Source organism: Lissotriton helveticus, chromosome 4_1, assembly GCF_964261635.1.
Source record: "Lissotriton helveticus chromosome 4_1, aLisHel1.1, whole genome shotgun sequence".
NCBI classification, from domain to species: domain Eukaryota; kingdom Metazoa; phylum Chordata; class Amphibia; order Caudata; family Salamandridae; genus Lissotriton; species Lissotriton helveticus.
Genome location: NC_136063.1, coordinates 455,590,721 through 455,618,345, shown reverse-complemented (window position 1 = coordinate 455,618,345; position 27,625 = coordinate 455,590,721).

Genomic DNA, 27,625 nt, shown 5'->3' with positions numbered 1-27,625 from the left:
AATAACTGAAGATTGAGTAGAACAAACAATAAGGTTCTAAACCTATGACTTTTAATTTGCACGCAGCACTTTAAATGCATATTCAAAGCTCAAAGTGCTGCATTAGAAGGATTGTTACTGATGAACTCCAGGTAACAAAAGGACTCTGAGAAAAGCAATGACCCATTGTATCAACATAAATTACTAATTTGTGATCTGCATGGCATACGTTGTGCTTTGCTGCAAGAGCATTTACTCTCTCTGCTACTATATAGTGAATCAAAACTGTGACTAGACAAATCACAGCTCTTTCCCTCAAGTGCATTACCACTAGACTTATAATTCCATTGTATATCCCCTGAAAAATGCTACGCACGCAAAGATCTCTGCAGGCTGCTCTTATCTAAGTTCAGACTGTCATGCAGCGAGTTCCCCATTGGCACCCAGTGCGGCAGCACGAGTTGCACCTCCAATGGAGGCACTGGCGTAAGGATTTCAAGCAATGCCAGGTGACGCTATTTGAGTAGCACTTTTTTTGCATGAAAACCTATGGGTGTTTACAGTGTTTCCATCCTGTTACTCCCCCTTTGCATAGATTACAGGAGGCTGGTGCGCCACAGCTCAAAGTAGTTTTGGTGCGGCACACACATAAGCTTTCAGTGCAAAATGATTTTACCTGATTAGGTTGATTTGTGATGCCACATGCACCCCAACAAATGATATTTATTGCATGTGTGCCTGCTCAAATGTGACAATTCAGAACCATTTGGTGTAGTATGCCCTACTGTGGTGAATTTGTTCTGATGCTTCCAGTGAGCCTGGCCAGTGGGCCTTACGAGGACCAATACATATTACAATACAATACAATACAATACTTTGGTAGAGTGCATGGCTACCTCCGAGGAGAAGAGACGTCCCATCACTATCCGAAAAGTTACCAACAAGGAAGCCTAGGAGCAAAATCTAAATGACATTAAGGCAGGAGTCAAAGAGTAAATTTTTAAGCTCTTTCTAAAGGAGGTTTAGGATGGGCTATTTCTAAAGTCAATGATGTTTATCAAAGATGTTTATTCTAATAATGGTTATGTTGATGATGGTCAACCTAACGTCTTGCATAGAAAGGAGCTGGTTTAGTGAAATTATTTTCTCATGGCTTTCTCTTGACTACCGGCAAAGGAATACACCCCGTGAGACTCCAATACATGGAGTGTTTGTGACTCGAAGTGCTAAGAATGATAGCGCAGTTTATCGGAGTGTCTCACAGACTGATACAGTCACCACACATAACCCTGCGGTCATTGCTGCCCATGGTCTACCATGGGCTGGTCCAATGACAGGCTGCGAGGCAGTGCAGACTCAATGCTGAAGAGAGGTTATTGAACCCCTTCAGGACCCTCAGCATCACAGGAGCTCAAGTACCCCACCACTGAGAGCTGCCTGTGAAATAAACAATTAAAGCAAGCGCGGCCCACTGGGTGTTCGATCTTCACAGACATTGCTGGGGTCGATGCCACCTTAAACAAGATTCTAAACCAGCCCTTCCTTTCAATACCTCACCGAAGAAAAATGTGAATGTCTCAAAATCATCTGAAACAGGCCACACAGTGACCAATGATTGAATGATAAAATGCACATAAGGCAGAGCTCCTGACCTGTGAATCTTAACGTATATTTTAGTAGCAGGCAACAGCACATATTAATGCGGGTTTAAACAATAATAACTGGTGTTGTGAAAAGCCCCCGCTGTGCTGCATGAAATGTTGTGATTTGGAACCACTCAAGCACAGAGCTCTCGTTAGTACTCTGCATCAGGTGCAGTAGCACCAGGGTCCAGGAGCCCAAGAGAGACACCCACGTGACTCGACTTCTTGCTAATCAGTCGGGAAGAAACGGGACCCATTTTCCTTGCCTGCATTCGGTTCAATGGTACCAATGCCACACCACAGACTCTAGTTTTGTGTAATTTAGAAAATGCAGTCTGGATTATTTTCATTGCACTTAAGGTGAATAGAACTTCCATTTCAACCCAGTCTGCTTGCATGGCCATTCCAACAAGTGGAATTTGTGCTATAATATGGATTATTTTATCACACTTTTTCAAAATGTTTTTGGTGCGAGAGCTTCATGGAACCCCCTTTGAGAAAGGCACTGTCTACATTCCAGCTGTAAGAGGGATCCATGTGGGCAGTGATAGCGGTGGTAGTAGATAACTCCTATGCTGGAAGTGGCGATGCCTCCTAAAAAATTGTGGGTCCCAGCTCTTCTATTGTTTAGAACTTAGATGCCCCACATGCAATAAAAACGAAAATGTGTAAACCTTGCAAAAGATTTTGGATTTTGAAATCTAGAGCAGGCAAATTAATAGAATTAAAGGGACAACAGAATTCAGGGGAGGATACTAGACTACATTAGCACTGACTGCAAACGTGGCCAGATATTCCAGGTGGTCACAATATATTCGATAATTTGGCAAGCGGGAATCTGTAAACAGATGTTCAAAAATAGCACACAGTAGTAAATGTTCTGAAAACAAGAGAAATGTATGTGCCAACTCCTACCTGACCTGACTGAATGGCTTCCATAAAACATAACATGGGTATCTATTCACTCAAAGTATATGAGAGTAAGATTGAATGGAAGGAGAGGTGATTTATTCAGGATCCATGTATTAGCCATGCTGATGAACACAGCTCAGGGAGAATACACAGCGAATAAAACTATTTCTGGAATGAGATGGAAGGTCTGCTGCTGGCCCAGTTACAGCTTCAGGGATGTGCAGGTGTTTGCAGCATCCGAACAGTCACCTGGCTGGTTTTCAGCCAGCACATCTCCCTAGAGACAGGAGCTCATTCACCGCAAAAAACTGACTGCTAGCGGTGGCTCTAACGAGTTCTTATAAACAGCCAATTCTTCTTGCAGATGTCTTTTCGTGCACCTGCGAATTTTGAAATGGCTTAAAACTTTCACTTGTGATTAGTAAACGCTCACTTTATCAAAGGTGCTAGAATTACCGGGACGGACCCGCGAGGCGCTGCTTTGTATAATATCACAGGCTATGTGATTGCACGTGTTTCCATTGGCTGCGGTCCAGCATTGCTGCTCTGTCTTCTACAGCTGCATTCATGTGAAGCATCAGTCACGTCATGGACAGGACCAGGTCATAGAAATACGTGGGGGGCATATGTGTACAATAGCTATAACCAGCGAAGCTGAGTATTTTCTGGACTGTTCTTCTCTGGAGGAAATACTGCAAAGGAATAAGAGAGGGTGGGTGACTTCTGTGATGCGGAAAGCCATGTTTTTTGTGGCTTTCTAAAATTCAAATATATGTTTCTTCATTTAATAGTTCCTAGCAGTTGGTTCTAACAAGAAGATGCAGCCACTGAGAACGCTCTCCCTTCTTTCTTACATTTCTTCAATTTAGGGATTTGTAGCAAACCTTGATTAGCTGACCTGATGGCACCATTGGGCTGATATCATTGAAAGTGGTAATAAGGGGTGCGGAGAGAACACACACATTAAGCACCACTGCCTTGTTGATATGGAGCCGATGAAGACAATTAAGGTCAGAGAGCTGTGTCCTTGTTTAGAGAAACCAGAATCAGCCTCGCAGTCTTATTCTGGATTTTCAAGATAAAGAGTACTGCAGGAGTCGATTCCTGCTGAATATGGCATTCCTAACCTTTAATTTATAGGAAAAAGTGAACACATGGATTATCCATACGCGCCTAGGACAGAGGTCTTCAAACCTTTTGATGCCGAGACCCCCTTGTAAAACCTTTTTAGGCGTAAGGACCCCCTTACGACAAACGTTTCTAGAAACTGGTACTCCTCATCATCAACTTTTGACAACCATAAATGCGCCTGTTAGACCTCATCACATCCCTCCATCATTCATCCACCCACACTTTCACACATCCATCCATCCACCCTTTCATCCTTCCACCCATACATCCATCCTTCATCCATCCACCCTTCCATCCATCCACCCATCATTCATCCACCCACCTTTTCACACATCCATCCATCATTCATCCATGCAAATTTTTATCCATTCATACATCCATCCACCCTTTCATCCTGTAGCAGGGTTTCTGTTCTCCCACAGAACTGTGCACAGAGGATTGGAACCTCAGCGAATTAGGGTGAACCAAAACTCACCTTAGTACCCGACAAACCCCTTACCGAGCTAGCTACAGTGTCTCATTGGTCATAACAAACTCCCAATGTTTAGACAAACCAGAACATGAGCTTACAATACCTCAGGTTACGTGGAACACATGAGCACTCTTTCGTTATACAATCATTACAAACCAGAACATGGAGTAAAGAAGAACACGTGAGCATTTGAAATGTTTATTTACTAATGCCGTCTTCTCAGGCGCAGTATCTTAGATAATACAAGTAAACATATTATCAACAACAAAGCTACAAGCATAGTTACTAGTCCATAGAAAGCGAACGGTGACAGCATGTTACCATGCTGTAAATTAATAAGGGTTAACAACACTTATTTCTCACCCTCCCTAACTCGCATATTATATTAATAGCTAAGAAGGTCTCTTTGGGTTGAATTAGGGCGGGCCCATACCTCAGTGTCCTAGTATGAAGGGATCACATCAGCATACACCAGCTCTCTCTGCATGCGAACAGCATCAAGTGTGTTTGTGCCTCCAGCAAAGCAATATAAAAACCCGCCTCAAACCCAAAGTTGGCAGAAGCTGCACTTATGTTATGTCTATAAAGGCGCGAAGATCAGACCTCATAACAATTCTGTATCGTGTTGTTCCTGAAGCTTCAGCACTCTCTGTACAGACATAGTTTATTAAGCAAAGCTGATATCAGAGTAATAACATATTATTCTCATGTAAACCACAACGAACTACTGGGTTGAAAGCTAAATCAACAATTAAGTGTCGTGTGCAGAAGCAGCAAAAGGAAAAATGGCGTTTAAACATTTAATGAGCCTATGCTAACTTAACACAATATAAAGATATATAGTAGCTATATGACACCCCCCCTTGATCCGAGGACGGATAAGATAAGATAAGATAAGGGCAACTTCATGAAAGCAGAGTTCAAGAACTACGAGACTTGAAATATCCTGTCAAAAATCTAAAATCTTGCTCAAGTCAATAGGTCTGGGAAATAAATCAACGGTACTGAAACTCGCAAAAAAGGTGTAAGCCGAAAGTCAAATGGCTTGACTTAAACCATGGAAAAGTTTTTAGGACAAGACCATATAAGCAAAATATGCAGCAACAGCCTCCAGCATGAAATCACCGTCTTCATCCGAAAACAGTTCAGCCATCCAATTCAAAAGTGGAAAAGAACAAACATGTTCCCCAAGTATCGGAGCCTCTATTACCATCAGAGGACAACTCGGTGGGTTCTCCAGAAAGCTCAGTTCCAAGAAATCCTGCGCTGCCGTGAAAAAATCCCAAGGACCCATTAGTCCATGCACCGCTGCTATGGCCATAATCCTTACGTCAGAACAAACCAACTCGTGAGCAGTGATAGGACTCATCAGCTGATTAAAATCGACATCAGGAGAAACTGGTCCGCAGAGACACAAATCAATGGCCCAATCGAAATCACAGCTCAGGCAGTGAAACACAGGTTGGACACAGGTGAAGTAGGAAAATCGAAACGATAATCCATATGCCGTGCTCAAAATCGCAAGCGGCAGTGTGCCAAAATATTCAAGCATTCGGTTGTGAAACAGCGGCAGCAGGGGCTGGGCCGCTTCTTCCACATGTGGGGCATCCATATTTAAGGAAGCAAAGTACAAGTAGGACGCCTGCCGCTAGTGCCAGTAAAACCGGGAATCCACCAAATAGACTCGAGAAAATGGAATGAAAGAAACTAGGGATTACACCAAATATTTTTTCAAATGAAGTCACAAGGCCGCTGCTAACTGTTTTAAAAAAATGTGCTAGTCCAGATGTCGAGGACGCGTTAAAGATAGAATGTATCATCTCGCCGAAATGCAACGGTAAATCAGTATGTAAAAGGGCCTGAACCTCGGTCCTGGTGTTAGCTATGTGAAGCACGAAAGTTTCTCGAGCCGAACTCAAGGCCACTTCTTTCTGGGACAATAGAGCCCTCAGTCTAGTCATGCCGTTGAACTCTGCCTTCAAGGTTGGTATGCGTGGCCAAATGGAAACCTCCCTATTTTCATGTGTGGGTGGGTACAGGACATTTCTGCAGCAAACTACACGTTCACTTACTGTTACCACATAAGCTACACCTTTAATTAACCCGCAACAATCTTCATTATTCAAAAGTAAATAACTCCCGTTCCCCAACAAAGTAAAAGTCGGGATGATTGCTGGTACAGGAGAGCCCTTCAAAACACAGGCCAAGTTTGGTCAGTCCTGGTTGCAAGAACCATGTAATTGTATGTGTCTACACATTAATGAATGATCTGGAGTTTCTGTACATTCTTCCCCATTTAGATAAACTTCCTGGCCGTCCTTTAAACATCTATAAGTGAAAGGAAGTGACCATACTTCATGGAGAAAACCACTACCTAAAGGCTCATAGCGACCTATGGCAACATATTTCATACAGTTAGTAAATTTATGCAACGCAAAAGGTAATGATATCAGACCGTGGATAAGCAATGTTGCAGCTGAGGCTTCTGCCACAGAAAAAGGCAAGGACTCTAATTTCTCAATATGCAACATAGAAAAAGAAGCATCTCGCATAGAAAGCAAGCGTTGTTTGTCAGTCAAATTAAAGGGTGCAAAGAGAGAGGAAACGTTCATGTAGCCCCATGGCACTTTGTCATTTTTAAGCGTTTGCAGGGTCCATGCAAATTGCATGATAGAACGTAATTGATTCTGACCATGGTATAACACAGACACCTCATCATGCACAATATCCACAACAGAAGACACAATGTTATCTAAAGTGTAAATGCGTGAAGAAAGCATGTTAATACTATTGTCCACCACGGCAAGGACTTTCTCTAGATTTGCTTGATCTATAGCCCTAAGTCGTGTCGCAGCTTCAATCTGCGATGTTTTCCAAATTTCATTGTATACAGCATATATCCATCTTTTTGACCTACCACTAGCTGGGCCTTTTATGAAATCATTTAAATCTACATCATCACTCAGTTTTGCAAGATGTAATTTAACTGCAGATAATTTGGAATGTTTCAGCCAGGTTTGACATAACTTACCCACAGAGTAAGTTGTGACAGAATGCTCAGTCTCAAAACGTGAATCAGGTTTAACCTGAGTAAAGCCGTCGGACAAACCCAGAAAACGGCGCTGGCAAGAATCAGCACTCTTGTGCCACACTAGCCAACCTTTAGTGTCTATACTGGATATGTTAAAGGAAGAATTCAGCAATAGGGTCTGTAACTCTCTAATCGAAAATTGAGCATAATTACTCCAGCCTGAATATTCCTCTAACTCGGGGATAGAAGGATAATTTAGTTTTTTAGCAGTAGCCAATCCAAAGCATGTTGTTTGCGAAATAGTAGAATTCAAAAACAAAATCTGATTCGGGATGAGACATGCACGGTGCAAAGCCTCAGTGCCTTGTACCTGCCAGTCCTTGGAACCCCAAACTGATTTTAGGTCAATTATTTCCTTCCATAATTCAAAACCCCCAACTGCCAGCTGATCAAGAAAGGACTTCGAATACAATAGTTTAGTATCGGTAAGTCTAACCTTGGACATAGGCTTCTGTGTCATTTTGAAATAAAAGGACTCGGGATTAGACTGATTGAAGTCAGTAAAATATGTGTACTTTTTCAAAAAAGTACTTGAACTGCCTTGTATAGGAGCTGGGCAATGCTCCCATTGTGTATAATTCACAGTATTCCTTCTGGATGTTGTTTTATGTAAGAAGTGATTGCCAAAATGTTGAAAGCAAAACAAATCACCATAATTAGCAGATTCTAAATATAAATCTTCAGCATCAAAGGCAGCATAGTATTTCAAATCAGAAAATAAAGACTCCACGGCCTGAACATCCCAATCATCAGAACGTATGTTTTGTTTCACCACATCCCCCATGTTAACTCTAAGCACGTTAGGCACATTAACAACTTCCGTAGGGCCATGAATTTGAAATCGAACGGCATCCCACACGATCCCATCAAGGACAGGCCAAGCAGTGATGTTAACAAATGTCAAGTCTCTTTTCAGTCTGTGTGCAGAATGTGATGAGGAAAGGGGAGCCAAAGTTCCATTGAGATGGCGAATGCATGTTCTTTCCTCGACATAGTGTCCATTCACCAAGCAGAAAAAATAAAACACAAAACCAATTGACATAAAAAGATATATCAAAAAAAGCACCAGCCAGATATACGTCCAAGGGGGAACCAAAAAATGTTTTTTAAATAAGGTAGCATAAACTGCAAAACGAGAGGGTTTCTTCGAGGCGAGGGAAACAGAGTCAAATGAAAATCTGGATTCCGTGGCTAAACGTGCTTGCAGGTCAGGCACGGACAAATCAGTGGGATATGCATAGTCTATTTCATTTTGATCGGCACCTGGCAAAGTACTCAATAAAGGACTGGAAATTGCAGGTAATTCAATGGCCACTTCTGATTCATGATTAAAAGCAGTGGGCACAACCGAATGTCTCACAATGGAAGGACAGGAAACAGCTGGTGTCATACTAAGAAGAATCGGCCACTCTGTGTATCTTGACATTGTCAATTGAAATAAACCTGTTTTCCTTACGACCAGGAAGCGATGGTAAAATGACTGTTCTTGTGCCCTTCACACCAAGGACTGGAACTGGAGCTCGATAGGACGGACCAAATTCTTTCTTGTTTTCGATCTTCTCACGAACCAGTTCACCAACTTGGGGCAGCCAGCCGACTACCGGGATCTGCAAGGCAACATCCGACGTGGAGGGCAAGTGTTCTCTTGCAAGAATGTCTCTGGACTTTTGTAGATTCTGTAAAACATTGCAATGTTCATCTGCGTCAAAGGAAGTGGCCCGAACCACACAGTCTAGACAGTCAAGGTCAGGGACGTACATCTTGATGCCAAAGAGCATTTTGTATGGGGTCCGCCCACCCAGAGACCTTCTAGGGAGATTATTAAGAGCACGCTGCACGCCATAGAGGTGGGCTAGCCAGTTTCTGCCAGTGCCTATAACTCGAGCTGTCAAAGATTGCTTTAAATCACGGTTCATTCGTTCCACTACACTGTTACCCTCAGGTCTGTAGGGAGACGAAAACTTGACTTGGACCCCCAACGAAGTCATGGCATCCTTATACGCCTTAGAGGCGAAAGCCGGACCCTGATCCGAATGGAAGGTACCACAGGCAAAAATCCCTACAAAGACACGCAAATCTTTAATGACAGTCCGAGAATCAGCGCTGCGATGGGGCCATACCCACACAAAGCGTGTGCATGAGTCAACTGCTACTAAGATGTACTTATACGCAGTATCAGATGAAAAAGGACCGCAGTGATCTAAATAAACACAACCTAGTGGTTTATTAGAAATGTACAACTGTGTCTGTGGCGGACGCGTGGCAGTTGAAGGTTTAATCTGCTGGCAAATGTCACAAAGAAGGACATAATCACGCGTCTGTTTGTACAGTCCCCGCCACCAAAAGCGTTGTTGTAATTGAGTTACAGTGGCCGAGACGCCCGCATGCGCAGACGCCACACCTTCATGTGCCGCTGTAATCAAGTCAGCCCTGCGATCCGAGTTGGGAATCAAACGTTCTCCAACATCAGGAATTTTCACAAAAGGAACCTTTTCGGGACTTAAGTGGTATGTGTACTTCGAAGGGAACCCCGAAGGATGTTTACCTCCCTTCTCAGTGGCAGCAACAGCTGCCAAGATGTCACTATCAATCTTACTTTTGGACCGTGTAACTGCTGCAACTAAGTATGTAGACACTGCTGATTTCGCTGCTTCATCAGCAAGCGAGTTACCGACAGCGTGGACTCCCACACGCTGATGGCCAAGAGTATGAATTACAAAAACGAGCGGCAACGAAGCCTTAAGCTCTGCCACTCGAACCCAGATCAATTTATGTTTTATTGTGCTCCCCTTGGAATCACGAAAGTCATTCTGAATCCAAAAGAACAAGTTTTCATTGTAAGACTGGACACAGTAGAAAGAATCACTTACAATAAGAGTAGTAACACTAGGATCTGCGTACTCCAACGCTAGTAAAAGAGCACGAAGCTCTGCCAATTGTGCGGTGCAATCTCCAAGCGGCAACGTGTGCACTTCCCTGGATATGAACTCATCGTTCAACATAGCACCGACCACAATGGCGCATGCGGAAACGTAGGCATGTTTAGCGCCATGCGCAACCTGCGCCGAACCATCAGTGTAAATGATGCAATGGAAGTCCTCCAAAGGTCGCATAGCTAGAGGAGCAGGGTGAACAAACTCATACTGCAAGTACTCCTGCGACCGCAACGAGGCATCAAAAATAAACGTGACATCCGTGGACGTCAAGGACGCAGCCCACTGAATCCACCGAGGGTGCAAAGCTTTTGAATTTGGTACACTGGCCTTCGTGACTGCCTCCAAGTGAGGACAGGGTGTTACAACCAACATGCGTTTCCCTTGTGACAGAGCCCGTTCTTTAAGAATAGCCATCTGTACAGTTGTTAAAACCTTTTCCACAGTGGGAAACCGCATCTCAGCCGAAGTGTACAAGTGTGACTTGTAAGCAATAGGTACTGTGTCTCCTTCATTAAAAGTGAGGTACGTGAAACCCACTGTCCCCGGAATTATTCTTATCACCAGGTTGGTGTGGTTATCACGAGTCAGTAAGAATTTAGAAGCGAGCAGATCAGCCTGCAAGGATTGCAAGATGGCTGAGTGCTCAGGCAGCCAGCATGATTTGGAAAAATTTGGTTGTATCAAAGCATACAAAGGCTTGATACGCTGGGCATATTCCGGAATGTATGTTCTTCCGAAATTTAAGAAACCCAGCAAGGACTGTAATTTTTTCAGTGTAGTAGGAGCGCGCAACTGTGCGCACTTCTCTAAGAAGTGAGGAGCCAAACCTCTACCTTCATTGTTGAGCTCATAGCCCAAAAACAACACTGTGTGTTCAGCAATGTGCGATTTTGCAAAGTTAAATTTGTAACCCATGTCAGCAAAGTTACAAATAACAGAATTTACACGACACAGATGCTCCCAAATATCGTCGTCTGTGAGATATATGTCATCCACATACGAACAAGCATCTGGGTCGAGTGCCTCCAGAATAGAGACAATGCGAGCGGTAAATATACCAGGACTATTCTTATAGCCCATTGGGAGACGCCGGAATTGTTTTTGGACCCCAGCGCACGTAAAACGGGTCCATTGGGAGCTAAAGCTGTCCAATCGGTGGGCATAAAAACCGTTGGATATGTCAAGCATTGTCTTGAAACGCTTTCGCACGAGACTATCCACAAGGGCAGAGCCGTGAGTATTCTGTACTGCACAGTTACGGCAATGCGAGTTCAAATGCCGGTAATCCAATACCAAACGATATGATCCGTCAGGCTTGGTCACAGTAAAAAGAGGATTATTCATTGGTGACACACAAGTTTCTATAACTCCTTGATATTCTAATTGTTCAAGGATTTCCGCGACGGAAGTTTTGGCTTCACGCCGAATGGGATATTGAGGTTGAGGCTGCGGCTGAGACCGCAACGGAATTTCGTGGCAAGGCGACAATTTATCCCAACCACATTGGTTACGGTACAGAGCCGGTGCGAGAGCCCGAGCCCACTCTTCTGCAAAATGCTGCGCATGCTCTTTCGAGACAGTGTTCGCGAAACTGGGGAGGATTACCTCCTCCCCTCGCGGCTCCGCGAGCACAAAAGGTGGGGGCCAGTCAGCCTCCGAAAGCAAAATATCATACGTAGAAGACAGATTTTCCCAAAATACCCCTTTAACGGTACGCTGTATGTCACCTTCAATTAACAGGACAATTTCATAAAGTCTTTCAGGGGGAGCAAGTCTCGTATCTGCTGTTTCAATTACAACGTAGACATCAGTCGCTGTCACCCTCAGTAGTGGACGCAGCGCCTCTCTGACTATGGTAATCTCCGCCGCGCTGTCCAGCAAGGTCAGAGCCCACGTCAGATTCCGAAGCCGCGTTCTCACTATCTGTGGCATATCTATGCGCTGTTAAGGCCGCAACTTTCTTTTTTGCAAACTGTGGTCTTTGAGGCGTAGAATCCTCCTGCTTCGCCGCGCCGTCTGTCTGGCGGGACTGGCCACGTCCCTGTTGGCCACCACGTCCCCTACCGCCTCCTCCTCCACCGGTTCTCGGGGCCGATGAGTCCTGAAAGGAACGAGGAGAGCGTTGATCAGAAACCTGAAAACGATCAGGCGATTTAATCATCGCGCGATCGCGCAAATCATAAACTTTTTCAGTCGGCGCAGGAACCTGTGTTGCAGGAAAAGAATCCTGAATCTGCTTTTGTTGCTTCCCCTGTGTCTGTTTTTTAGGCCAATTTTGTTTTTTGGACTTGGGTTGGACATCCGCCGCAGTAGACTGTCCTTGTGGTTGTTTTTTCTCCTTGACTGGAAAATATTTCAGACCTCTACTTGTGCGGCCAATAGTTTTATATGCAGCCACAACTATCTTCGCTAACTGTCTGGGTTTATCGGCATCGGGCAGAGCAGCCAAAGCATTCGACACCTGAAAGTTCACTGCATCTCCTTTAATATTGGAGAGAATGAGATCGCTTACAATCTCAAAAGAACCGCACAGGCGCATACCCAATTCAACCGCTGCCTCCGGTCCGTGATCATCCTGAACACGCTTAACGATCTCAGGCAGTGCGGACATAGACGGTGTGCCAAAACACCTCGTATAAACGGCCGCAAAAGTCTTTCCCCAGCTTTCACAGTCAACGAGCTCAGGAGTTAAATCCTTCGGTAGAGTGACCGTCAACATTCTATGTTTATCAGCAGGAGTAGAATTCGGAAACACAGCCTCCAGTTGGTCAAATTTCTCGGCAAGCCAGAAAGGGAAGTCATCGTTATCAACAGGACGCTGACCAAAAACCGAATTGACCATAACTGGATTGAGCCTTAAACCGCCACGTTCCGTTTGAACGGCCGCACCCCCCTGGGGACCTCCCGGGAGATGTCGACCTATGTATTGCACTAAGGCACGAATCACGGCAATAGAGACTACGTGTAGCCTTCGAAATTCCGCAAGGGTACAAGCCCCGTGATTCGGGTGCGGGGTAAAGCCACCCAAAGCAGGCCAATTCGTACCTGGAATGGATAAAGGACCTAACCTCGCAGCAGATAAAGAGTGGGGGAGGGCGCCATCAAACCAAACGCGATGCTGCCAATGATCAATAGGTATCTCCAGTGCCCTGTACGGTGTATATTCAGCCGGTACAGGGGACGGTGTGTAGGAGTGGAACACACCAGAATTTGCGTCCACCGCCGGAAACGTTACCCATGAATAAAACAGTTCAAACGGGTACGCCGGATCTGCACACACCACTAAAATCACAGCCATGCCCTCCAACGGGACCTGGTATGTCTGTAGATGGGTGCGCACCGCAATGCGACTATGCTGCGCAATGGCCACAGCCACAGCCATGATTCCACCGGAACCACTGAAAAACAAAGTCAACTTTGTAGCACAACTGGGTAGTAATTCAAGGAAACCGTTTAGGAAGAATCAAGCTTGAATAAAGACCTATTTCAAAAAACAGGTAGGTTTCACCGACACCACCGTTTACCGGAAACGACAGTGAAGGGGTTAAGGTAGGAATGAAATACTACTCAAGTGTCATGATATAAGACCACCGATAACGTTGGGCGCCATGTAGCAGGGTTTCTGTTCTCCCACAGAACTGTGCACAGAGGATTGGAACCTCAGCGAATTAGGGTGACCCAAAACTCACCTTAGTACCCAACAAACCCCTTACCGAGCTAGCTACAGTGTCTCATTGGTCATAACAAACTCCCAATGTTTAGACAAACCAGAACATGAGCTTACAATACCTCAGGTTAAGTGGAACACATGAGCACTCTTTCGTTATACAATCATTACAAACCAGAACATGGAGTAAAGAAGAACACGTGAGCATTTGAAATGTTTATTTACTAATGCCGTCTTCTCAGGCGCAGTATCTTAGATAATACAAGTAAACATATTATCAACAACAAAGCTACAAGCATAGTTACTAGTCCATAGAAAGCGAACGGTGATATGTCTATAAAGGCGCGAAGATCAGACCTCATAACAATTCTGTATCGTGTTGTTCCTGAAGCTTCAGCACTCTCTGTACAGACATAGTTTATTAAGCAAAGCTGATATCAGAGTAATAACATATTATTCTCATGTAAACCACAACGAACTACTGGGTTGAAAGCTAAATCAACAATTAAGTGTCGTGTGCAGAAGCAGCAAAAGGAAAATGGCGTTTAAACATTTAATGAGCCTATGCTAACTTAACACAATATAAAGATATATAGTAGCTATATGACAATCCTCCCATCCATACACCCATCGTTCATCCAGCCACCCTTTCATCCTCCCATCCATCTATCCATCCTTCATCCATCCACCCTTTCATCCTCCCATCCATACATCCATCCTTCATCCATCCATCCACCCTTTCATCCATACAACCATCCACCCACCCTTTCATCCATCCATCCACCCATCATTCATCCCCCCACCTTTTCACACATCCATCCATGCATCATTCATCCATGCAACCTTTTAGCCATCCATACATCCATCCACCCTTTCATCCTTCCATCCATACATATATCCTTCACCAATCTATCCTTCATCCATCCACCCTTTCATCCTTCCATCCATACATCCATCATTCATCCATCCACCCTTTCATCCATCCATTCACCCATCATTCATCCACCCATCTTATTACACATCCATCCATCCACCCTTTCATCCATCCATCCATCATCCGTCCACCCTTTCATTCATCCATCCATCCATCTATCCTACACCAATCTATCCTTCATCCATCCACCCTTTCATCCTTCCATCCATACATCCATCATTCATCCATCCACCCTTTCATTCATCCATCCACTCATCATTCATCCACTCACCTTTTCACACATCCATCCATCCTACAGCCTTACATCCATCCATCCACCCATCATTCATCCACCCACCTTTTCTCTGCCTCTCTCATGGGGGGGGGAGATCAGTATCTCTCTGTGTCGTCTTCCTTCTTCTTTCCCGCTCATGGGAGGGCATCTCTGTGCCTCCCTGCTGGGGGCGGGCGACGTGTCACGGGACCCACAGCTCCAGGCGCGCAACATCCATTGAACTCAAAGGGCTACACTACAGCCTGCTCCCCCAGCCCCCTTCCCCCCCCTCCAGCTCCCCCCAGTCCGTGTATGTGAGCCCGGCTGAAACAGCTTCAGCGACACACACACAGTCACACCCAAGTACTTGACAGGTCTTTAAAAGACCTTTTACTTGTTAATGAGGCGTTGATGTTTTTCACACCTCGGTGTGAATTAGGCCTCGCCGTGAGCACCCATGATCAGCCCAATGCCAGGAACTGCACTCTGCAGAATCTGCAACCCCTTTCCCAGGACTCCACGACCCCCCTGGAGGTCGCGCCCCACAGATTGAAGACCGCTGGCCTAGGAACATGCAATTAGCAGGCACTGACTACTACTGCATTGATGTGAAATATATGGTCCAGGATGTTTTCACTTTGACACTTAAGTTCTGCACAATAGAAATTGGTTCCTTGCTGGCTCCTAATCCCATTTGCTAGAAAGGGTGACATTAAAATGATGTTGAAAAAAGAGAGGCTAGAATATCAATCCTGCCCTCATTGACATATATTAAACCTTGGGATACTACACACCAAACCGTAAGTGAAACATAGTCTGGTTTGCTACAATAAACAATATATTTTCGTCTATACATTCTTAGACACGAAAGAGAAGGTGATCTGTAAATTGTATTAAAGAGCTTCTTTATAATCCTCTCTTCTGAAGTTGATATACATCAGGAGACTACAGCTAACACTTGTTTTGACCCCTCTCGCACGCAGGTGTGGAACTTTCTCAAGGCTGTAAAACATGTACATAAATATATGATCATCGAAGCATGTGTCAAAAAGGACATTTTGAGGGTAATAAATAATTAACACAGGTATGTGGTAGGTACTATAACCTTATGAACCTTGTGTGAAGGACATTTGCCACACAAAACTAAAATACAATTATTGAGATGTGTAATGGATTGTCTGAAGAAAAGAGGCACATATCTCGTGCAGCAACTAGGCGACAAGAGACTGAAAAGTAGGCACACCAGTGGGAGGATATGAAAAAAGGTAAGGTTCAACAAATGTGCTTGGATAGTGACCATAGTTTACTTTAATCTGTATTTAAAGTTGTGTAGGTAATAGATAGAAGGTCTGGAATCTACTTGACAGGACATAGAGCAATTAAAAGAGAAAAGCAAAAAGCAAGATGTGACCTCTTGTAAAAGAAAAAAGGATTATCTGGTACTTGTATTGTCACAGGTGAAGGAGAGCAGCTGTAAACTTAACAAGCATTGGTAAATGTAATAGGTTTCGCCCTTGTGATTAATAATAAAGTTTTTTGTTGTTGTAAGTTTCAACTTGGTGAGCAGTTGTGTAATACAAGATATTGAAACTCCATAAAAGTGTTATAACTTTTTTATTGAGAAAGGCAATATATTGTGCATTCACTGGTGGTGATATAAAGCGGGGAGATCAGGTGAATGGCGGAGGATTTAACTAAAATTAAATCCAGCACATCGTAGAAACTACGAGAAGATGAGTTAAAAAGCCTTGGAGAAAAAAACATGCAGCTCCCAAGCATGCTTCAAATGCGTGCTGACATGAGGAGATTAAATTAAAAGCGTTGCACAAACCAAGAAATTCAGTCAAAAAGCGCAAATCATATGCAGTCCTAATAAAATATCTACACCTCCGTAAAGTTGTTAATTAATATAGAGTGAAGGCATACAAAAAGACGGAGATTAGGTGATTGCAGAGAACAAGTAAACAAGCATATGCAGCTATAATATAACAAGCATGTTATGTGTTTGTATGAATGTTGAGAGCATTTTTTGTTGCAACCTTTCAATACTTGCAGGAGGATATAGGAAAATTCATCAGTTTTGATATAGGTTCCGACAGTAGGTGTTTATTTATTTATTTGTGCGATTTTATATAGCGCGAACTTTACCCGAAGGTGTCAGAGCGCTTTACATAAGAACCAGTTGAAAACATAAGGATTTAGGATTACATGCGTTACATAAAGGACACAAACAGAAAAAATTGCAAATGTACAAGAGGTAAAGTCACACAAGGAGGAGATACAAATGGATATCTCTAAGAGTCCCATAGGAATGGTAGATAGTACAAAGGTCTGCTGCATATACTAGTGATTAGAGTTATCTCTATCTACATAGGGAAGAGATACACATGGATATACTCTAAGAGTCACATAGGAATGGTAGAGAGCACAGCGGACTACTGCATATACTAGTGATTAGAGTTATCTCTATATACATAGGGAAGGGATAAGACTGGATATACTCTAAGAGTCACATAGGAATGGTAGAGAGCATAGCGGACTACTGCATATTCTAGTGATTAGAGTTATCTCTATATACATAGGGAGGGGATATGACTGGATATACTCTAAGAGTCACATAGGAATGGTAGAGAGTACAAAGGTCTACTACATATACTAGTGATTAGAGTTATCTCCATATACATAGGGAAGGGATACACATGGATATACTCTAAGTCACATAGGAGACTAGTCGTTAGAGTTATCTCTATATACATAGGGAAAGGATACACATGGATATACTCTAAAAGTCACATAGGAGACTAGTCGTTAGAGTTATCTCTATATACATAGGGAAGGGATACACATGGATATACTCTAACAGTCACATAGGAGACTAGTCGTTAGAGTTATCTCTAAATACATAGGGAAGGGATATGACTGGATATACTCTAAGGGTCACATAGGAATGGTAGAGAGTACAAAGGTCTACTGCATATACTAGTGATTAGAGTTATCTCTATATACATAGGGAAGGGATATGACTGGATATACTCTAAGAGTCACATAGGAATGGTAGATGGTACAAAGGTCTACTGCATATACTAGTGATTAGAGTTATTTCTATATACAAAAAGGCAGAGTTCCATAAGTGTGGATGCAGTCACAGCACAAAGGGAGGGTGGGAGGGATGCAAGGGTATGGAGAGAAGGCAAAGCAGAAAAGGGAAGAAACATTTGAGGATCAATGACGGGGAAAAGGGTTAAAGGACGAGGGAATGGATGGAGGGTCAGAGTCCAGAGAAAACTGTCCGAAATCAGCAGCAAAATGGCGGCCAGGACAGAACAAAAAGTAAAGAAGTCCAGGAGAGAAGGTGGGAGCCCAGGTGGGAGATGAAGCTGGAGGCCAGCCGCAGGCGCGTCACCATCTTGGAGACCTTGTGGTCAGACGGCTCGTGGGGGTGAGGGTGCGCAAGGTGGTGAAGGCCGTGTTGACGCTGTTGGTGCGGTCACGCGTTGGCCGTGTGGTGCTGGCACGGCAGCCGGTGGGTTGTGTGTGGATTCAACCACCCTGGAAGATGTGTGGAAATTGGCGGCGGTCCAGCAGGGGGGCAAGCAGTGTGGACTCCGGGAGTAATGCAGCCTTGCACGGCACATTCACAACACTGTGTTAAAAGAGGTTTACAATACAAAATGGTACTGAGTGTCTATAGTGTGTGAGGGAGTCTGTGTGTGTTTGTGTGTGCGTGCATGTGCGAGTGTGTGTGTGTGAAAGAATGCAAGGATGAAAAAATGGAGTGAATGCTTGATGAGTAGCTGACTGCCTAATATCATCTGTCAAGAAGTCAATATAGAGGAACTTTTCAGTTACAGGCACAACCTATTGTCGTTGCCAGTTGGTGTTGGAGAAATTACAATCCCACCTAATTTTCTACAGTTTCAGATGACAACGCATAGTGCAGCATTTAATAGCATTGGTAGACTTTCGTTGCTAAGGTAGGGTACCTAGGAGAAAATGCTGTGTCCCTACTTAACACCGTCTGGTGAAATAAAACCACATCAGAACAGTCTCTACAGTACATACACTAAAAGGCCGCTTTCAGCTCGCTTTGAATATAAATCAAGTCTCATCCTTGTCTTATTCTGTTTTAAAACACAATTCATTTGTTTCCTTGGTTATTTAAAGTGTGCTGCACACCAAAAGCCTCTTATAATTTGCAAAAACAGGTATCTATTAAGAGCAATAAACATGGAATCTGAAAAATTATGAGCTAAGAACAAAGAAGGAGCAAGATGAAAATCTAAGAAAAATAATAAGAAGCATGACCCTCAATAAATTACATAAGAAAACTGATTTAAGGTGAAGCACATTGAAACGCCGTCTTGGACGAATGGATTTGTTTTATTTTCATGCGCAAATTGCATTTCATCAATGAAAAGTGTCTGTCCTGCACAGATTCGCGTCAGGAGACTGCAACAGTAATGTGAGATGCTTTATCCAGTGTCTCTTAATAAGTGTCACCTATCCATGCAGTTCATCCGAAGGCCTTCTACATTTAACTTTTTGGCACTTTGTTTGCTTATGTGACACTTTTTTTTAAGTCCAGGCATCAGAGTGTCGACTCTAAGATGGTCCTTGATTCCTAATCTAAGTCTTGATTTCCCATTATTGAACGCTATCTACACAGTTATTAAGGACTCTTTTTTAAGCAGTGTGATGCTTGGTTCTCAGTATAGGATTTACAGAGGTTTCACAAATAACATTGAAGGTGCCTATCCATGGAACTGGAACAGCAGAGCATGGACATAGGGGTCAGCACAGAAACAGCTTGGAGCATTGCTGGTTAGATAGAGATGCATTGATAGAGCTGTGTTACCCCAGTTCTAGGACGTTGGAGATCTCTGCGCTTTGGAATTGAGGAACCTGTGTAGAGTTGTGCATATGTCCTTTGTATTGCCTAAGGTCATAATTGTAATAGATATTTATAGTAAACTGTAAACAAGGTAAAGTGTTGAAACAATTGGAACAATAATTACAGATTAATGTGTGGCCCGTAAAACGAAATTAATATACGACCTGAAGCAGGTTAAGGTGCAGTGACAGAGTTATATAGTTAAACCAAAGGGGATGATGGACGGAATGTTGAACATTGTAAGCACTCACCCCCAGTCAACTGATCAGGGTGTAATCCATCATCATTCTTTAGCTCACTCCCCGCCACCCCAGTTCAGACATGGCCATATGCAATGAGTCTGACCCTGTGCCTCATGGGAACAGTCCAGCCCGAACTGCCAAGCCATGTCTGCCCTGGACCAGAAACAAACATCCTGGGACCGGTTTCTGGCTAATCAGCCATCATCAGCCAGGCTAGCTTGAATCCAGTGGCAAAGTGAGCAAGGGACCCACGTTTGGACATGTCCTGCCAACTTAGGGCGAACAAAGCAAAACCAAAGGGGATGATGTGGTTATATAGTTCCCAGCGCTTTAAACAATCTGCCAATAAACCATCAAAGAGTCTATAAAAAAGACATCTACAGAGATTTAAGGCACTTGCAAAAAGGCAATAGAAATATAATAAATTGACAATAGCCTATTGAAAACAGCAGGCAGTAAACAGGCTGCCATACAATTTTCTATGTCTAATAAGAGAAAGCACATGGTTAAAGACTTCTTAAGTAATGCATAGTTGAGAGATGAGCATCAATGGAAGATGTAAGAGAGAGGTGGGACGCAACCACGGCTGGTAGTGGGAGTACCGGCCGGGCGGTGACGTGGGGAGGGGGAGGGGCAGGGTGGGGGGTAGTAATGTATGGAATACGGATTTAAACACGTAAGTAAACATAAAAATAAATAAAACAAATTTCGTTGCTTGCACTGCATCGCATTTGGTGATGCAGTGCAAGCAACGAAATTCGTTTTATTTAATTTTATGTTTACTTACCTGTTAATGTCCGCATTCCATACATTACTATCCCCCACCCTGCCCCTCCCCCTCCCCTCCCCACGTCACCGCCCGGCCGGTACTCCCACTACCGGCCGCGGCTTGTGGGACGTAGAGAGGAGAGACTAAGAGCAACATGAGTTAGAGAAGAGAGAGGTAAAGAGGAGAGAGACAGGGGTGCGCTGGGCAAGGGAAGGGACAGGATAGAGTGGAATTTCAGAGGGCAGTGAAACTATGGAGCATCATGGGGGTTCAAATGGGAGTTGTAAATATACATAAGAAAAATAATTGGATGCTGGTCAGCTGTACAGCGTACGTTAAGAGGACCCTAGGGCTCCAATGTTTTAGCTTAAATTAATCATAGTCATATGAACGCAGAATTACAGATTATTTCTTTAAAAATCAGAGTCACAAACATTAACAGTAGCACATTGCAGAAATGTCCAGGGGATGTAATCAGTGCACAATATTGCTGGTGCTGCTTTGGAACACATAATTGAAATGCATTTCAATTGTGTGTTCCATCGGAGTACCAGCCATCTTATATGGTGAGCTTAGTGTCCAAAGAGAGGATAGACAATGTGGCGTAAGGACTACAGAGGCTGATCTTGAAGCTGGGGAACCAGGTTCTAGTCTTGGCGGGAGGCTCAAAATCATGTCAGTCATTTAAATAAAAGAATGAACAATGGGATATACAAGGGAGTATACAAACATAAAAATACAAGGGTTTTTGGGAACCAACAGGGATAGGTGACAGAAAGCAAAACTAGAACATATGCATTTGTGTGGAGTACGAAGATTAAAAAAAACAAGCATGCTTGACATGTGTGCAGCCACGGAGAGATTAGATAAAGGGCTGAGGACAAACAAAGCAAGCGACGTGCAAGCAAAATTAAAAAAAAAGAGTTCTACAAACGCGGATGAAAACAGTACTTGAGCCTTGGGACACTGATAAGAGAAACACACCAGGAACAACACGAAACAGTAGGCTAAAGCCAATGGAAACAGAGGAAAAGTAAGTTGAAAGCACACCAACCGATGAAAAGTAAGGGTGGGATGTAACATTTATATTAAATACAGTAGAGTTCACAAGCACAGAGCAAGCACTGTGCAGGCAAAACCTAAAAAGAGCAAAAATGGGTTTTAGGTTATGCCCAGATAAGTATAATGCCTGACAAAAGCATCAGACAGGCTATTTCCAATGATGGGTTCCATACATTAGATATCGTAACATAAGGACTGAAGGACTTCAAATAGCATGCTTACAGTTTGTTGTGATCTCTATGCCATACCTGTATTACAGGTATGGAACCTCTCTTTAGGAACAACCTTCTCTTTTTGTTTCCAAAATGAATAAAAGAAAATGTATTGTTCATCGTGTCAAACTAAGCCTATCTTAGGCACAACCAGTCTGGTGTGTGGCATCCAAAGGTTTAGCAATTGCAGGGCAGGAGCTTTACCCCTGGGATTTGAAATGCTACAGCACACTAATCAGTTTTTCTAGCTATTTCGCTTATAGTTCAAACTTTTCCTATGAGAATTTAATTGAGGAGTAAGGGCCCCAAGTGCTCCCATCTCACTATCATTTGCCCAATTAAGCTTCAGTTGATCAGTTTGTTACAACTCATCTAGTTCTCAGCTTGTAGGATGCAGGTAATTAAATTGCCAAGCTGGCATCTAGATCATTAGATACCTTAATGGAAGGACTGAAGAACATCAAATCTCATGTAGATCATGGAAGGTTTGCTGTGAGCTGTATGTCATAATCTCCTGTAAAAAGGGATTGCTCTGAATCTGGTGCTTCATAATCATGTTCCAAACATTCTCCTGGGACCAGAGTATTTGCAATCTAGAGGATCCTCCTGCTTTCATCTTGGTTCATTAGATGTTTGTATGACAATGTGCAGCGACTCTGTCCAATAATGAGCTTAGCTAAGAAAGGAAATATAGTTTGTTTGTGATTGACGTTTCTGTTGGGAAATAACAAGGCCTGGGAGAAATTTTAATTAATCCAGAATAATTCTAGTGATTTCAGTGATTTCACATCACTCCTGTGATGTGAAATCACTGAAAAGTATGCAATTATGACAGTTGTCATAATTTCTAAGTAATATGGGTAAACAAATGCCTACCTAAGAGCAGAGAAACAGAGAACGAGTGGCTGCTGGCTTCTGCTGTTCCTGTTCTATTGTATTTAGCACTATTTACTTAGTGTAAAAAGCATCCTCGGCTTCATTCTGGGTGCGAGGGTGCATTTTGCTAAAAGAAAATAGTGCTAAATACAGGTTAAGGCTATTTGCTCAATCTCTATTACTTTTAGCGTAATTTGGCTTAATTACGCTACATCAAATTACATGAGTTACACCCACCCCTAAAAATAACTGCTGAGGCTAGTGATACATAATCTTTGGCGAAGTAACCACTATTATGTCTTTAGACATTTATTTTGCCACATAATCAGACACTGGTGAAGCAACCAAAATACCAGTTTTGATGTAAATGTGTTGTATTTGTAAAGCACACAGCTGCCCACGCGACGGGGCATCCCGGCGCTGCACTCATACCGCTGTGGAACCCTTCCTGGCTTTTCCATGTGAAATGTCCACTCCTGGGCACCCCCAAGGTGAAGCCAGGCATCCAAGCACTGCTGGGGCCATTGTGGAGATTAAGCAAGCTATTGCCCAGAGTCAGACCCATGATTAGAGTAGGCACCGAGGCGAGAATGATCAGGTCCGGGGAGATTGAATCCAAGAGCCGCCGAGGCGGGAATTGCACCCTGGTCCCGGGCCAAACCTCTGCATCAGGGTCTGCCGCTCTAACCATTGAGCCACACTTCTCCACATACCTGATGCTCTAAGACCAGTGCTGACTTTTTCTTCTTCCTTTGTTTTTTGAATCCTCTTGATATTGCAGTCAGGTACGCAAGAGTATATATGTATATTATTTGCTTGATTAGAGTTATATATAATATTCAGCACAATCCTGACCTCACTCTCTCGCCCTTTCTCTCTGCCACAAAATAACACATGGACTAACATCACGTTCAGAGCAGAAGACAGACACAGATCAAACTCAACATAATTTCCGCTCTGTCTCCCTCCCTGGTGACATAAGCGTCAATAGGCTGTTGCCCTCCTTGACAAAACAGGTCTATGCTTCTTTGTCGCATTCGCTACTTGACAACCCTGTGGATCTGCAAATAAGTGACGCGCTCAGTAGAAACATACCCACTTCTGACCTCTTTCAAATGAAAACGAATCGAATTGCAGGATCCACATCTTCTGTCCAGAGCTCCATTGCTCTCCATCTGGAATTGCAGTGTATAAATAAAACTACATGAATACATATCTACATACATACTTACCTGGAACCCCAAAGGCATCATTTTTCATTGAAAGGTGAAGAATGAACATGACTCTCCAGTAATACAAGTTCAAAATTATTCACTGGCCCGGAAGCAGAAAGGAATACATGACAGCCTGCAATCCCTGCACAACAGCCTATCTCTAATTTCTCTATTACAGGTGACTGGTGACATCTCTAGTCACCTGTAATAAAGAAATGATGCAGTTGTTCAACTGTAACAACTTATTACAGATTGAATCTGATGGCATATTGCCTGCTGCCAGCAGTCAAGTTGAAAGGTAGGTCATGTTGCATAATTAATGATGCATTTGAAACAGTAAAATGGAAACTTGGCTTTCCCTTCTTCTGCTTTGTTTTTCTAGATGAACAGAAAGGAGAAAGTTATGACAATATGTTTATTTTTAACACTTTGGGAAGTTGTAGAAAAAGCAGAATCTCTTTGCATGTTCCGCATATTCTGAGATGCAGTGTTACTTTTTAAATCTGAATTATATTACACTGATTCTAACCCCTTTGTGCAACACATATCTAAATGCATTTTGGTGTGTTTAAATTGGCACTATAAATTTTTCTTTTACTCTTCATATCTGTAAACTCCCAATTTTTTCCACAGGAAAGAGCTACACAGCAAGGAATTAAGCAGTTTGTGGGAAAGGTGATGGTGTGACCATGTAGTATAATGATTGACTACACCTTGCCTTATAAGGATATTGCAAGTCACTCAGAGTTCTATGACCTTATAAATAAACTCAGCATTCTTTCCCATTCATCTATATGGTCACTGAACTCTTCTGTGACTTGTGACGTCTTTACAACTTAATGGATTTGGCATGATTTTTCCATTATATGCTGTATTAGGGACCAATTTCGAGTGCAGCGGATGGGTTATGCTGTCCCATACGTGACAGGTATCCCGTCCACTGTATTACAAGTGCATTACTCACCAGTACCATTCCTTCATTAATTACACATATTATGGGTGGTACATAGACATTCCCATGCACTCACCCTTGGATTGTGATGCTAATCTCCATCTACTAACTTTGGTAGAAAGGGATTGTCATAAAAAAATTATGCCTCCTCGCAGCGGGCATAACGTTGGAGAAAAGATGTATTTTTTCAGAATCTTTCCGACTTTGCATGCACATACAAAGTGGTAAAGAATTAAACTTTGTCAAAGCATAGAATTTTGTGCTGGAAAGGTTACTGTGCATCGTAAAACTTATTTCATCAACCCTTTGCTTTGCCAGACCAAGCATATTTCACATATTATGACATCAGCATGGATGACCTGTGACTCCTACACTGAGTAGTTCTCTTTGCCTTAAGTAACATTTTCTGTACATTGATTTACACATTTGCATGACTCATTGTCTCGGTATAATATATTTGTGATGACACTCAACATTGGGATGAGTAGCGCTCTATAATTAATGAATGTGAGAGAGGGGCTAAAGGAGGTTGAGGGGCACCATTGAAGGCTGGTAGTGATGGAATCTGTGAAGATGGAGGTTACACGTGGGGCGGGGTGGCAACAAAGATTGTCACACCGGCTACACCAATGCTAAAGCCGACGCAGGGCGGGACTCTGTAGTGAAGCTGGACCGAGAGTGACAGGTGTTTGCGTTGTTAGATGAAGTGTGACGAGGAGCTGGGGGCAGGAATAGAGAAGCCAAGGACATAGTGGTTGAAGGTGAATTACAATGAGTTAGACTGAGAGGTGTAACAGTAATCCTGGTTATTTACAGCACTTCTATAGCCTGGTGGATTTAAATTCATTAGCTCTTTATGAAAACCCTCATCATCGTTCTTATAAAAAAAACAGGGCACAGGAGGCAGCAGTAACCATAGCACGATCTTGGGTGCCTCCTCCCCTTTAAATTGGTTATTTCAATCTCTGTATGATTACATCATGCAAACCCACAGTAACCACTTTTTCGCAAAGCCTAAAACCTCTGAATTTCACAAAGTAAAAGGCGCAAAAGGCAACTCTAATGCTATGGCTGAGTGGCTTGCACTCTTCAGAGGTAAACTGCACCCCGTTGTCAGTTACTAGAACTGCTGGTATACCTTCAAAGGAGAAGACTGACTTGAGAAACATGATGAGATTGTTAGTTGTTGTTGTAGACGTCAATCTGACATTTACCCAGTGTGAGACATAGTCTACTAGGATGAACATAAATCTCTTTTGGGACCCCAAAGACTCCATAGGGCCGATTATGTCTATAGCAAGTTTTGTCCATGGTACTTCGGGTACTTCTACCGGAGACAAGGGGACCTTGCGCAAGATCTTAGTTTTGTCGCTTCTTGCGCAACTGATGCACTCCTTGACCTTCACTTCCACCATTAAATCCATTCTCGGGAACCAGGAACTATTCCTTACCTTGGTTTTAGTAATACTTCTACCCAAAAGTCCTTCATGGGCAAGGTCTATTATTTTGTCCCTGAGGGCGGCAGGTGGGACTTTTTTCTTGTTGCGATATACTTTGTCGTCAATGATGGTTAATTTGTGTCTTACATCCCAAAACTCCTTCATGTCTTCATTGACTTTGTTGCATTTTTCTGGCCAAACATTGATTATTAAATCTTTTAGAGAGTTAATTTTAGTGTCTTTCCTCATCCCTTCTTCCCATTCTTCCTTAGTGAGAGGCGAAAGTTGGATGGCTAGGATGGAAGCATCCAACTGATCCTCTTGGTGGTTAGTCATGAGAGGTGACCTTGATAAGTAATCTACCACCATGTTTTCTTGTCCTGGCAGGTATTCAATCTTAAAACAAAAGTTCTCTATCCCAGACCCCACTTGGCTATTCTAGGGGATTCGCAATGCACTTGTTTTGATGAAAATATGAACGTTAAGGGTTTGTGGTCCATTCGGACTGTGAACTTGGTTCCCCATAGGAACATTTTTAAATGGTTAATAACCCAGTAACATGCCAAGGCTTCTCTCTCGATTATGGAGTAATTCCATTCTGACTAACTCAAGGTACGAGAGGCGAAGGCTATGATCGTCTCGCCTCCTTCCCCTTTTTGTGATAGGGTTGCTCCTAGCCCTCTGTTGGAGGTATCGATGCTTAGAATCGTTTTCTTTTTATGGTCAAAGGGGCCAAGAGCTGGTGACTCAATGATAAACAATCTATTTACCATTTCACAGTTCTTTTCCTCCCACTTAAACTCTGGTTTTATCTTCAATAGTTCTCGTAAACCCTAGCATTTCTCTGAAAACTGGGGAATTAACTTTGCCATGTAATCAATCAGTTCCTCTTTATTAGAGGGCTATGGAGCGTCTCTCACCGCCTGGATTAGACTGTGTTTCGGCCTGTT